Genomic DNA, 11,654 nt, shown 5'->3' with positions numbered 1-11,654 from the left:
ACAGCGTTGTTTAATTTCATAATGCCAGCAATATCATCACTATAATATTCAATGTATCACCCAGTCATACAAATAGTGTTTTTCTCATTGTATTTGGTAAGTAAGATGTTCAGTGAATATTTCTGTGTTTAACGTGTATGTGTACTTTGATGGAGTTTGACTTTATTGGTTTTTATTTGCAGGATCAGTACAGTGCAAGTAGAGTGGAAGCACAACTTCATATCAATGAGGTGGTGTTGCAAGATTTATAGATTTTCCTCATCCAACCAGCATGCCCTAATCACACATTACAAGCTGAGACACTGCCATCAGGCAAGTCACTGTCCACTCCCATGCAGCTATAAAGATTGTGTATGCACATTTAGTAAACATTGTAAACATACATTCTCTTTGTATGATGAAAACATAAAATGTCAGTCTTTGTTTAGAATAAAGTTTGTATTAGCTACTAGATTAATATCAAACCTCATTGGTTCTTTTGATCAAATGTTGTGACACAAGAACAACTGAGGTTTGAGGTATTATGTCATTGTAACATAAAAATTGATATGATTGGTTTATTACACAAAGTTATCTTAAAGAAATGTTTAATAAAATGGCAACATGAGTGATCCACTACTTTTAAAGAATTCTTTGCTTTTTAGAGCTAATCAGCCTAGGCACTATTCATTTAAATTTTATGGAATGAAAATTTTGCATGTGTTTGGAGTGGCATGTTGGTGAGTAAATAACAATTATCTTTGGTAACCTATCCTTTAAAATCTTTAAATTGTTATTACATCCCCAATGAATTTAAGGCATGGATACTCAATCCTGCTCCTGGGGAGCCAAGATCCTGCAAAGTTTAGCTTCAACCCCAATTAAACACACCAAATCTGCTAATTAAGGTGTTCAGAATCACTTCATACTTTTAGGCAGGTGTGTTGAACCAGGTTTGAGTTAAACTCTACCTGCTTCCTCTCCAGGAGCAGGATTAGACACCCCTGATTTAAGTGACATGAGTGTGTTACACTATTAAATCTTATTTTGGTGAACAAAACGTTAACAAACACATCATTGTTGATTTATTTACAATAAAAGTATACAAGTGTAAGTGTGCAAATTTTCATTTTTTCAAAAGCATCGAAGAATGAGGGAGGGGAAAAAATGATAAAGAAAACCAAAGGATTGAAAGAATAAAAATGGTACTTTAACCATTATATATTTTACAGACAACAAAACAAAAGATGAGGACAGCAGAATTGCTGGGTCTGCCATAGTACATAGAGACTCCCAAAAATTCATGAAGATATGTGAGGTAAGCTAAAACATGGAAGGCAAAACCAGGGAAAACTGACCATTAGATCTCTCAATTTGCAGGGGACTGGGACCATATTTGTGTAATTGCTTTTAAATAATAATACCTTGTTTTGTTTACATTCTATAAAGCCCAGTGACCATGAAGAGGATGTGATTCAGGGTTTGGTGATTGAAATTCTTGTGGTTGTGGAATATGTGATGGAACCTCTCTCAGCATTCTACAATGATGTTCCCCTGGTGATTGAGGAAGAAGTGGTAATGCATCACCTAATGCTTTTCTGAACCTGATGGGCCTGGTGTACGCATTAGATCTTCACTACCCAAAGGAACTAAAATCCACTTTTGAAAATTTAAAGCAGGACCTATGCTCCAAATCAAAACTTCTTGCAAAGGAGGTACAGTATCACACCAGAGACCATAAATAGAAACTGAATGAAGTTGCTGTCAAACCGAATGTAAATGACATGATTTCACCACAGTGACACAAGACATGTCTGACTCACGGATCATGTTGATAGACTGTAGGAAGAACCAGCCCCAGAATCCCCATTATACTGTGTGACTCCACTTTTGACCGTAATCCCATACTTCAGCAATAATAATAATAATAATAATAATAATAATAATAATAATAATGATAATGATAATAATAAAAAACAATAATAATAGATATATCAGTTATACCATGGGTCAAATAGCAGTTATACCAGAGGTCAGTGTAAATTAAAAATAGCAGTTATACCAGAGGTCAGAGTAAATTAATAGCAGTTATACCAGAGATCAGAGTAAATTAATAATAACAGTTATACCAGAGGTCAGAGTAAAATAATAACAGTTATACCAGAGATCAGAGTAAATTATTAATAGCAGTTATACCAGAGGCCAGAGCAAATTATTAATAGCAGTTATACCAAAGGTCAGAGTAAATTAATAACAGTTGTGTAATCCCATACTTCAGCTTCTGCTAATAATAATAATAATAATAATAATAATAATAATAATAATAATAATAATAATAATAATAATAATAATAATAATAATAATGATAATGATAATAATAAAAAACAATAATAATTGATATATCAGTTATACCATGGGTCAGAGTAAAGTAATAACAGTTATACCAGAGATGAGAGTAAATTAATAATAGCAGTTATACCAGAGGTCAGAGTAAATTAATAACAGTTATACCAGAGATCAGAATAAATCATTAATAGCAGTTATACCAGAGATCAGAGTAAATTAATAACAGTTATACCAGAGATCAGAGTAAATTAATAATAGCAGTTATACCAGAGGTCAGAGTAAATTAATAGCAGTTATACCAGAGATCAGAATAAATCATTAATAGCAGTTATACCAGAGGTCAGAGCTAATTAATAATAGCAGTTATACCAGAGGTGAGAGTAAATTAATAGCAGTTATACCAGAGGTCAGAGTAAATTAATAATAGCAGTTATACCAGAGGTCAGAGTAAATTAGCAGTTATACCAGAGGTCAGAGTAAATTAATAATAGCAGTTATACCAGAGGTCAGAGTAAATTAATAGCAGTTATACCAGAGGTCAGAGTAAATTAATAACAGTTATACCAGAGATCAGAATAAATCATTAATAGCAGTTATACCAGAGGTCAGAGCTAATTAATAATAGCAGTTATACCAGAGGTCAGAGTAAATTAATAAGAGTTATACCAGAGGTCAGAGTAAATTAGCAGTTATACCAGAGGTCAGAGTAAATTAATAACAGTTATACCAGAGGTCAGAGTAAATTAATAATAGCAGTTATACCAGAGGTCAAAGTAAATTAATAATAGCAGTTATACCAGAGATCAGAATAAATTAATAACAGTTATACCAGAGGTCAGAGTAAATTAATAGCAGTTATACCAGAGGTCAGAATAAATCATTAATAGCAGTTATACCAGAGGTCAGAATTAATAATAGCAGTTATACCAGAGGTCAGTAAATTAATAGCAGTTATACCAGAGGTCAGAGTAAATTAATAATAGCAGTTATACCAGAGGTCAGAGTAAATTAGCAGTTATACCAGAGGTCAGAGTAAATTAATAATAGCAGTTATACCAGAGGTCAGAGTAAATTAATAGCAGTTATACCAGAGGTCAGAGTAAATTAATAACAGTTATACCAGAGATCAGAATAAATCATTAATAGCAGTTATACCAGAGGTCAGAGTAAATTAATAATAGCAGTTATACCAGAGGTCAGAGTAAATTAATAACAGTTATACCAGAGGTCAGAGTAAATTAGCAGTTATACCAGAGGTCAGAGTAAATTAATAACAGTTATACCAGAGGTCAGAGTAAATTAATAAGAGTTATACCAGAGGTCAAAGTAAATTAATAATAGCAGTTATACCAGAGATCAGAATAAATTAATAACAGTTATACCAGAGGTCAGAGTAAATTAATAGCAGTTATACCAGAGGTCAGAATAAATCATTAATAGCAGTTATACCAGAGGTCAGAGCTAATTAATAATAGCAGTTATACCAGAGGTGAGAGTAAATTAATAAGAGTTATATGTCAGGGATCCAGCAGCCACACCCACACCAACCCCTCCAATCACTCCAAGCAGCTCACCTACTTACTAATCATCCACACCTGGTCCATATCAGTCACCACACTATAAAGACCCTGTTTTTCCACATTCCCACCGTCCGTTCTACAGCTTAGGCTTATGAACCTACCGGACTGCCCAAAACTACTCAGTTATAGTTGTGTCCCAGCTTACTTGCTTCAGTGTGTTCCGTCTGTGTTTTCTGCCTTGCCCATTTTGCTTTTTTTATTAAAGAAAAGCCCTTTTTGGAATTCTATCAGTCTCAGAACATTCTTTGCGCCTGACAGAAGAACGGACCGACACAAAACAAGAGAAAGAACCGCGTTACCTCAACATGGAGGACCAGCCCGCTGCCATGTCCGAGTTCGTGAGGGAGCTCACCGCCGCGCTCCGGGAGGCGTTCCGACCGGCGACCGCCAACCAAGCTCCACCACCTTCCGGCAGCCCGATGGCTCTCCCGGCGTCTTTTTCCGGAGAAGCGGCGGAATGTCATGGATTCCTGCTCCAGGTTTCCCTTTATATCGAGATGCACCCTCACAGCTTCCCGAACGAACGGGATTGCGTTCCTGATCTCGCTGCTCACCGGAAGAGCGCTAGCATGGGCTAGAGCGCTCTGGGCGCAGCAAGCCCGGCGCTGACGACATACGCTTTACGAGACACTTCACCGAGGTCTTCAGCACCGCCCCCGGGGATACGTCGACTGCCGATCAGCTGCTGAATATCCACCAAGGAAGAGACAGTGTGTCGGGTTACAGCCTCCGCTTCCGCACTCTGGCGGCATCTGCTGGCTGGAACGAGAAAGCGCTGCTGGCTGTATACAGAAAGGGATTGAATCAGGAGCTCAGGCTGGCAATGGCCACATATGATGATTCTCTGGGGCTTGAGGCTTTCATCCAGAGATCCATCCGCGTTTCTCAGCACCTGGTGGCCTGCAAATCCCCAGAGGTCGAATCAGTTCCAACTACTGCAGTCTCATCGGCTCCTGAACCTGAACCCATGCAACTCGGTTCACAGCGGCTGTCTCGTCAGGAAAGGGAGCGTCGGTGGGCGGCTGGAGCTTGCCTCTACTGCGGTGAGGGAGGACATCGTGTGGCCCAATGTCCAGTAAGGCCTCCTCGTCGGACGGTGAGTACGGTTACGCTTTCCTCTGACATCACTCACCTGTCCACGCTCATGGTCACCCTGGTAACCCCTGCTCTTTCTCTGTCTGCGGTTGCCCTAGTCGACTCTGGATCCGCGGGGAACTTCATCTCCCAGGCGTGTCTAGAACGCCTCCAGCTACGCCGGCAGAGGGGATCTCAGGAACTAGCTGTTCAGACCATTCAGGGACGGCCCTTGGGAAAAGGCAAGGTGAAGTACTGCACACCACTTCTTGTCCTCCAAGTCGGGGTCCTACATCAAGAAGAGATACAACTTCTCGTACTGGAGGATTCGACCGTGGATGTGATCCTGGGTCGTCCCTGGTTGGCCAAGCACTCCCCCATATGTTCCTGGGACCCGTGTGACATCTTGGAGTGGGGCCCGCCTGCCGGCAGAAGTGTTTACTCCCTCCCGACTCCCATCCAGAAGACCCTGACCCTGGCAGCTACTCAGGTGGAAGGAGCTCCCCAGCCTGTTCAGGTGGACGTCCCACAGGAATACCAGGCTTTCTCAGACGTCTTCAGTGAGGAAGCAGCCACTCTGTTGCCCCACACCGGCCATGGGACTGCGCCATTGATCTGAAACCGGGGGCCAAACTGCCTAAGGGTCGGGTTTATCCCCTGTCAGCTCCAGAACACCAAGCGATGGAGAGCTACATCCAACAGGCCCTCCGCCAGGGCTTTATCACCCAGTCCTCCTCCCCGGCAGCTTCTAGCTTCTTTTTTGTGTCAAAGAAGGACGGAGGACTACGCCCCTGCATCGACTACAGGGCCCTCAATGCACTGATCTCCCGTCCGTATCCGCTTCCACTGGTCCCCGCAGCTCTAGAAGATCTACGTGAGGCCCGCATCTTCACCAAGCTGGACCTCCGTAGTGCATACAACCTGGTGCGTATCCGTAAAGGCGATGAATGGAAGACGGCGTTCATTACCCCCTCTGGTCACTATGAGTATCGGGTCATGCCGTATGGCCTTTCCATTGCTCCGGCGGTTTTTCAGAATTTCATGAATGAGGTGTTCCGCCCCTTCCTCCATCGGTTTGTGATTGTCTACATTGATGACATCCTAGTCTACTCAAGGTCGCTGCAAGAACACCGTCAGCACGTCACCCAGATCCTGGCACTGCTTCGGAAACACCGACTGTATCTTAACCTCCCTAAGTGTGAGTTCCACCGTTCAGAGATACAGTTCCTGGGTTACGTCATCGACGCAGCAGGCATCAGGATGGATGAGAGGAAGGTGGCTGCCGTACGGGACTGGCCAGTTCCCGCCTCAATAAAGGAGCTCCAGAGGTTTCTCGGATTCGCAAACTTCTACCGCCGGTTCATTGGAGGCTTCAGCCTGGTTTCCGCTCCACTTACGTCTCTTCTGCGGGGAAAAGCCAAGACCCTCTCCTGGACCCCAGAGGCTCAACGGGCATTTGAGGAGTTGCGCAAGAGGTTCTGTGCCGCCCCACTTTTACGTCATCCAGACCCCCAGCTCCCGTTTGTCGTCGAGGTGGATCGCCGTCCACAGGCGTGAGGGGCCACCTCTCTCAGCAGGCGGGAACCCCGCGGCTCCATCCCTCGCCTATTTCTCCAAGAAACTGTCCCCGGCCGAACAGAACTATGACATCGGGAACAGAGAGCTCCTAGCCATCAAGCTGGCCCTGGAGGAATGGAGACACTGGTTGGAAGGAGCCGCTCATCCTTTCACAGTAATCACAGATCACAAGAACCTCCAGTACCTCCGTGAAGCTGCGACTAAACCCACGACAAGCACGGTGGGCTCTCTTCTTCACGCGGTTTAACTTCAGCATTACCTATCGGCCAGGGACAAGGAACTGTAAGGCTGATGCCCTCTCCAGGATCTATGGGCCGAGGAACCCGCCGAGCCGGACCCATCCTGCCTCCGCGCTCATTCTGAGCCCCATCGTCTGGGATTTGGACGAGGCTATTCGCACGCCACACGACGAGAACCGGCACCCCCTGGTTGTCCTAGGAACCGAACCTTTGTTCCTCGAGAATGTCAACAGGCCTTACTAAAGGCGGTTCATGAAGTCCCCGGCTCAGGGCACCCGGGCAGAAGGCAGACTCTACGTCTGGTGCAGGGGCGGTACTGGTGGCCAGGAATGAGCAACACGGTGGCCGAGTTTGTCCGGGGCTGTAACATCTGCGCCATCTCAAAGACTCCTCGGCACTTACCGGTGGGCAAACTCATCCCCCTGCCTACTCCACAGAGGCCATGGTCACACATCGGCATTGACTTCGTGACCGACTTGCCACGGTCGGAGGGCTTTACCTGTATTCTAGTGGTCGTCGACCGGTTCTCAAAGGCCTGCAGATTTGTTCCTCTCCGAGGCCTCCCCACGGCTCTGGAAACAGCAGAAGCGCTCTTCCACCATGTCTTCCGCAACTTTGGCCTCCCGGAGGAGATAGTATCAGACCGGGGCTCTCAGTTCACCTCACATGTCTGGAGGGCGTTTTTCCAACTGCTGGGAGTGACCGTCAATCTGTCGTCCGGCTACCACCCCCAGTCCAACGGCCAAACCGAGCGGAAGATCCAAGAGCTGGGGAGGTACTTGAGGACGTATTGTCACCAAGACCAGGGGGAGTGGAGTCGGTTTCTGCCTTGGGCGGAGTACGCGCAGAACTCGTTGCGCCAAGACACCACAGGACTCACACCCTTTCAATGCGTGTTAGGTTTTCAACCCCCACTGTTTCCATGGTCTGATGAGCCGTCCAATGTACCCGCGGTAGATCACTGGTTTCGGGAGAGTCTCAGGACCTGGGAGGCCGCACACACTCAATTGCGCAGGGCGATAAGGGAAATCCGGCGACATGCGGATGCACGGCGGTTGGAGGCCCCCTCGTACAGCCCCGGAGATTGGGTTTGGCTGTCCACTAAGGACCTGCGACTGCGTCTCCCCTGCAGGAAGCTGAGTCCCAGGTATATCGGACCCTTCAGGATCGAGGCGGATCAACGAGGCGGCCTATCGGCTGGAACTCCCACCACGATGCAATTCACCCCACTTTCCATGTGTCGCTTCTAAAACCGTATACCCCATCTCCGCCCAACGTGCAGGCGGTCAGGCCCCTCCGCCGGAGGTGTTGGAACAGCCTTCGGTCTACTCGGTACGGGAAGTGCTGGACTCTCGGCGTCGGGGCAGGGGCCTGGAATATCTTGTGGACTGGGAGGGCTACGGCCCCGAGGAACGATCATGGGTGGCGCGGCAGGACATATTGGATCCAGCGCTCTTGGAGGAATTCCACGCCACTCATCCACTTCGTCCTGCGCCCCGGGGTCGGGGTCGTCCCAGGCGCAGGGTCAGGGCGTCGGGAGCCGCCCCTGGAGGGGGGGGTACTGTCAGGGATCCAGCAGCCACACCCACACCAACCCCTCCAATCACTCCAAGCAGCTCACCTACTTACTAATCATCCACACCTGGTCCATATCAGTCACCACACTATAAAGACCCTGTTTTTCCACATTCCCACCGTCCGTTCTACAGCTTAGGCTTATGAACCTACCGGACTGCCCAAAACTACTCAGTTATAGTTGTGTCCCAGCTTACTTGCTTCAGTGTGTTCCGTCTGTGTTTTCTGCCTTGCCCATTTTGCTTTTTTTATTAAAGAAAAGCCCTTTTTGGAATTCTATCAGTCTCAGAACATTCTTTGCGCCTGACATTATACCAGAGGTCAGAGTAAATTAATAATAGCAGTTATACCAGAGGTCAGAGTAAATTAGCAGTTATACCAAAGGTCAGAGTAAATTAATAACAGTTGTGTAATCCCATACTTCAGCTTCTGCTAATAATAATAATAATAATAATAATAATAATAATAATAATGATAATGATAATAATAAAAAACAATAATAATAGATATATCAGTTATACCATGGGTCAGCGTAAAGTAATAGCAGTTATACCAGAGGTCAGTGTAAATTAAAAATAGCAGTCATACCAGAGGTCAGAGTAAATTAATAATAGCAGTTATACCAGAGGTCAGAGTAAATTAATAGCAGTTATACCAGAGGTCAGAGTAAATTAATAATAGCAGTTATACCAGAGGTCAGAATAAATCATTAATAGCAGTTATACCAGAGGTCAGTGTAAATTAATAGCAGTTATACCAGAGGTCAGAGTAAATTAATAATAGCAGTTATACCAGAGGTCAGAGTAAATTATTAATAGCAGTTATACCAGAGGTCAGTGTAAATTAATAATAGCAGTTATACCAGAGGTCAGTGTAAATTAATAACAGTTATACCAGAGGCCAGAGCAAATTATTAATAGCAGTTATACCAAAGGTCAGAGTAAATTAATAACAGTTGTGTAATCCCATACTTCAGCTTCTGCTAATAATAATAATAATAATAATAATAATAATAATAATAATAATGATAATGATAATAATAAAAAACAATAATAATTGATATATCAGTTATACCATGGGTCAGAGTAAAGTATTAACAGTTATACCAGAGATCAGAGTAAATTAATAATAGCAGTTATACCAGAGGTCAGAGTAAATTAATAACAGTTATACCAGAGGTTAGAGTAAATTAATACACTTTAAAAATGATTAAGAGTTTTAGTCAGGTGAACAAGTAAAATCATGTCCTGTCAACTTGCAGTGCCTCACTACACAACTGGAAAAGTTCTAACAATCTCGACTTGATGGGAAATGGAAAACTTTAAATAACCAGTTCATATAACAACAAAACATAGGTTCTATCAATTTTCTCTGTAATGCGCATGTGCCAGAATCTCTTCGTCATTATAAAGTAATATTTTAACGAAGTTGAGACAGACACGCCATCCGCCATTTTCTGCACCGGAAGTTGCTGATCATGCCAGAAAAGATGAAGGAGCCCGCGATTACAGATGAACTTTATTCACTGCAAATAATGAAATGAGTAAGTATACTTTCTTTAATGTTAATTTAGACTTGTTTCGTTAGCGCTCACCATCCGCGTTTTGATTTTAGTCAATCACATGTTGTGAACTTCATTAATACTGAATACAGTTCACTGAAGTAACACCCGCTGTGCTGAGCATGTTCTAGTTGAAGCTTTATGAGCTTAATCCTCGTCTCTGTAAAAAGGTAATGGAGACTAGTTTTTCAATTTATAAGACTATAAGAAAAAATCTGTTTGCCCATCAGAACACTATGTGTGCTTTTCCAAAATAACGATGATATTATTATTGAACTGAAGTTATGATTACAAATGTCTTTGATTGTATTTTCATGGGACGATAGAAACAACTTCGTTATTTGAGGAGGTAAAAGAACTGGTGAACATTTTTTTTTTTAATGGTTTCATTGAAACGAACTGTCCAAAAGAACCGACTCTGGATCTGACTCTGGACGTAATGATTCGTTCTTGGACCGGCCATTACTAAAAGACAAGACAGCGAGCTGCTGTCGAGACGTGAGCAGTAAGAGAAGTCGTCTTTGACTATAGTAAGTTAATGTTGATAAACAGATAAAACAGAATACATAAGTGAATTTTTACCGTGTTCTTAATCGGATGTCATTATCGTTTTTATTAAAGAAACAGAATGATCAGTAATATTCGAAGCACCGCCCACACGCCATATTTGTGTTTAATGAGAAATATGCATTTTTATTTATACATGGTTGCAACAACATTTAGTTCTAATTTGTTTTTATATTATAAAAATGCTTGATTGACTTATGTTTCTTAAACGATCAGTCTTTAATTTTTAATTTTTTTTATTTAAAAATAAATGACTGATCGTTTAAGAAAAATACCTGAGCACGTGTAAACGGTATCTTCTGTATAGCTAACTTGCGTTTTGATCTTGCATTAATGTAACGTCACAACTTTTTCTAGTTTAATAATCACATCATTAAACTTTTGTCATTTGTGTTATCTTTAAAGCCCTGAAGAATCATGAAATGTAGAAACATTTTCAGCTAATAAAAGCTTTATTTACAGCGTTGCTTAATTTCATAATGCCAGCAATATCATCACTATAATATTCAATGTATCACCCAGTCATACAAATAGTGTTTTTTTCTCATTGTATTTGGTAAGTAAGATGTTCAGTGAATATTTCTGTGTTTAACGTGTATGTGTACTTTGATGGAGTTTGACTTTATTGTTTTTTTTTCTTATTTGCAGGATCAGTACAGTGCAAGTAGAGTGGAAGCACAACTTCATATCAATGAGGTGGTGTTGCAAGATTTGTAGATTTTCCTCATCCAACCAGCATGCCCTAATCACACATTACAAGCTGAGACACTGCCGATCAAACTCTTGATGTCACCCAAATGAGGATGGGTTCCCCTTTGAGTCTGGTTCCTCTCAAGGTTTCTTCCTCATAACATCTAAGGAGTTTTTCCTTGCCACAGACAAATACACGATTCACCTTAACTGTTGATTTCTGTAAAGCTGCTTTGAGACAATGTCTGTTGTGAAAAGCGCTAGAGAAATAAACTTGACTTGACTTGATGTAAGTGTCCTCAGGAGGATGGAGGAAATTCAGGAAGCACTAAAACAGTAAGTTCCTCACTGAGTTTTCTCTGAACTGCTTCTGTGTCATTTGCGTCTGATTCTTTGCGCAGGCGATTTCCGATGTAGGATGAAGGTGTTTACGATGGTGTAGAAGAAGCTCTGGTACCACTTTCT

At 42.8% G+C, this 11,654-nt stretch overlaps 1 long non-coding RNA gene across 1 annotated transcript; it reads left to right on the top strand.

Annotated features, from left to right (window-relative positions):
• Positions 1–8,711: 8,711 nt before the first annotated feature.
• On the top strand, positions 8,712–11,280 carry LOC124376921. The gene is made up of 3 exons (XR_006924006.1): positions 8,712–8,755; positions 9,306–9,914; positions 11,148–11,280. It is a non-coding gene; the product is annotated as an uncharacterized LOC124376921 (long non-coding RNA).
• The last annotated feature ends 374 nt before the right edge of the window (positions 11,281–11,654 follow it).

The sequence above is a fragment of the Silurus meridionalis genome, chromosome 23 (assembly GCF_014805685.1).
Source record: "Silurus meridionalis isolate SWU-2019-XX chromosome 23, ASM1480568v1, whole genome shotgun sequence".
NCBI classification, from domain to species: Eukaryota; Metazoa; Chordata; class Actinopteri; order Siluriformes; family Siluridae; genus Silurus; species Silurus meridionalis.
This window is presented reverse-complemented; position numbering and strand designations above follow the sequence as displayed.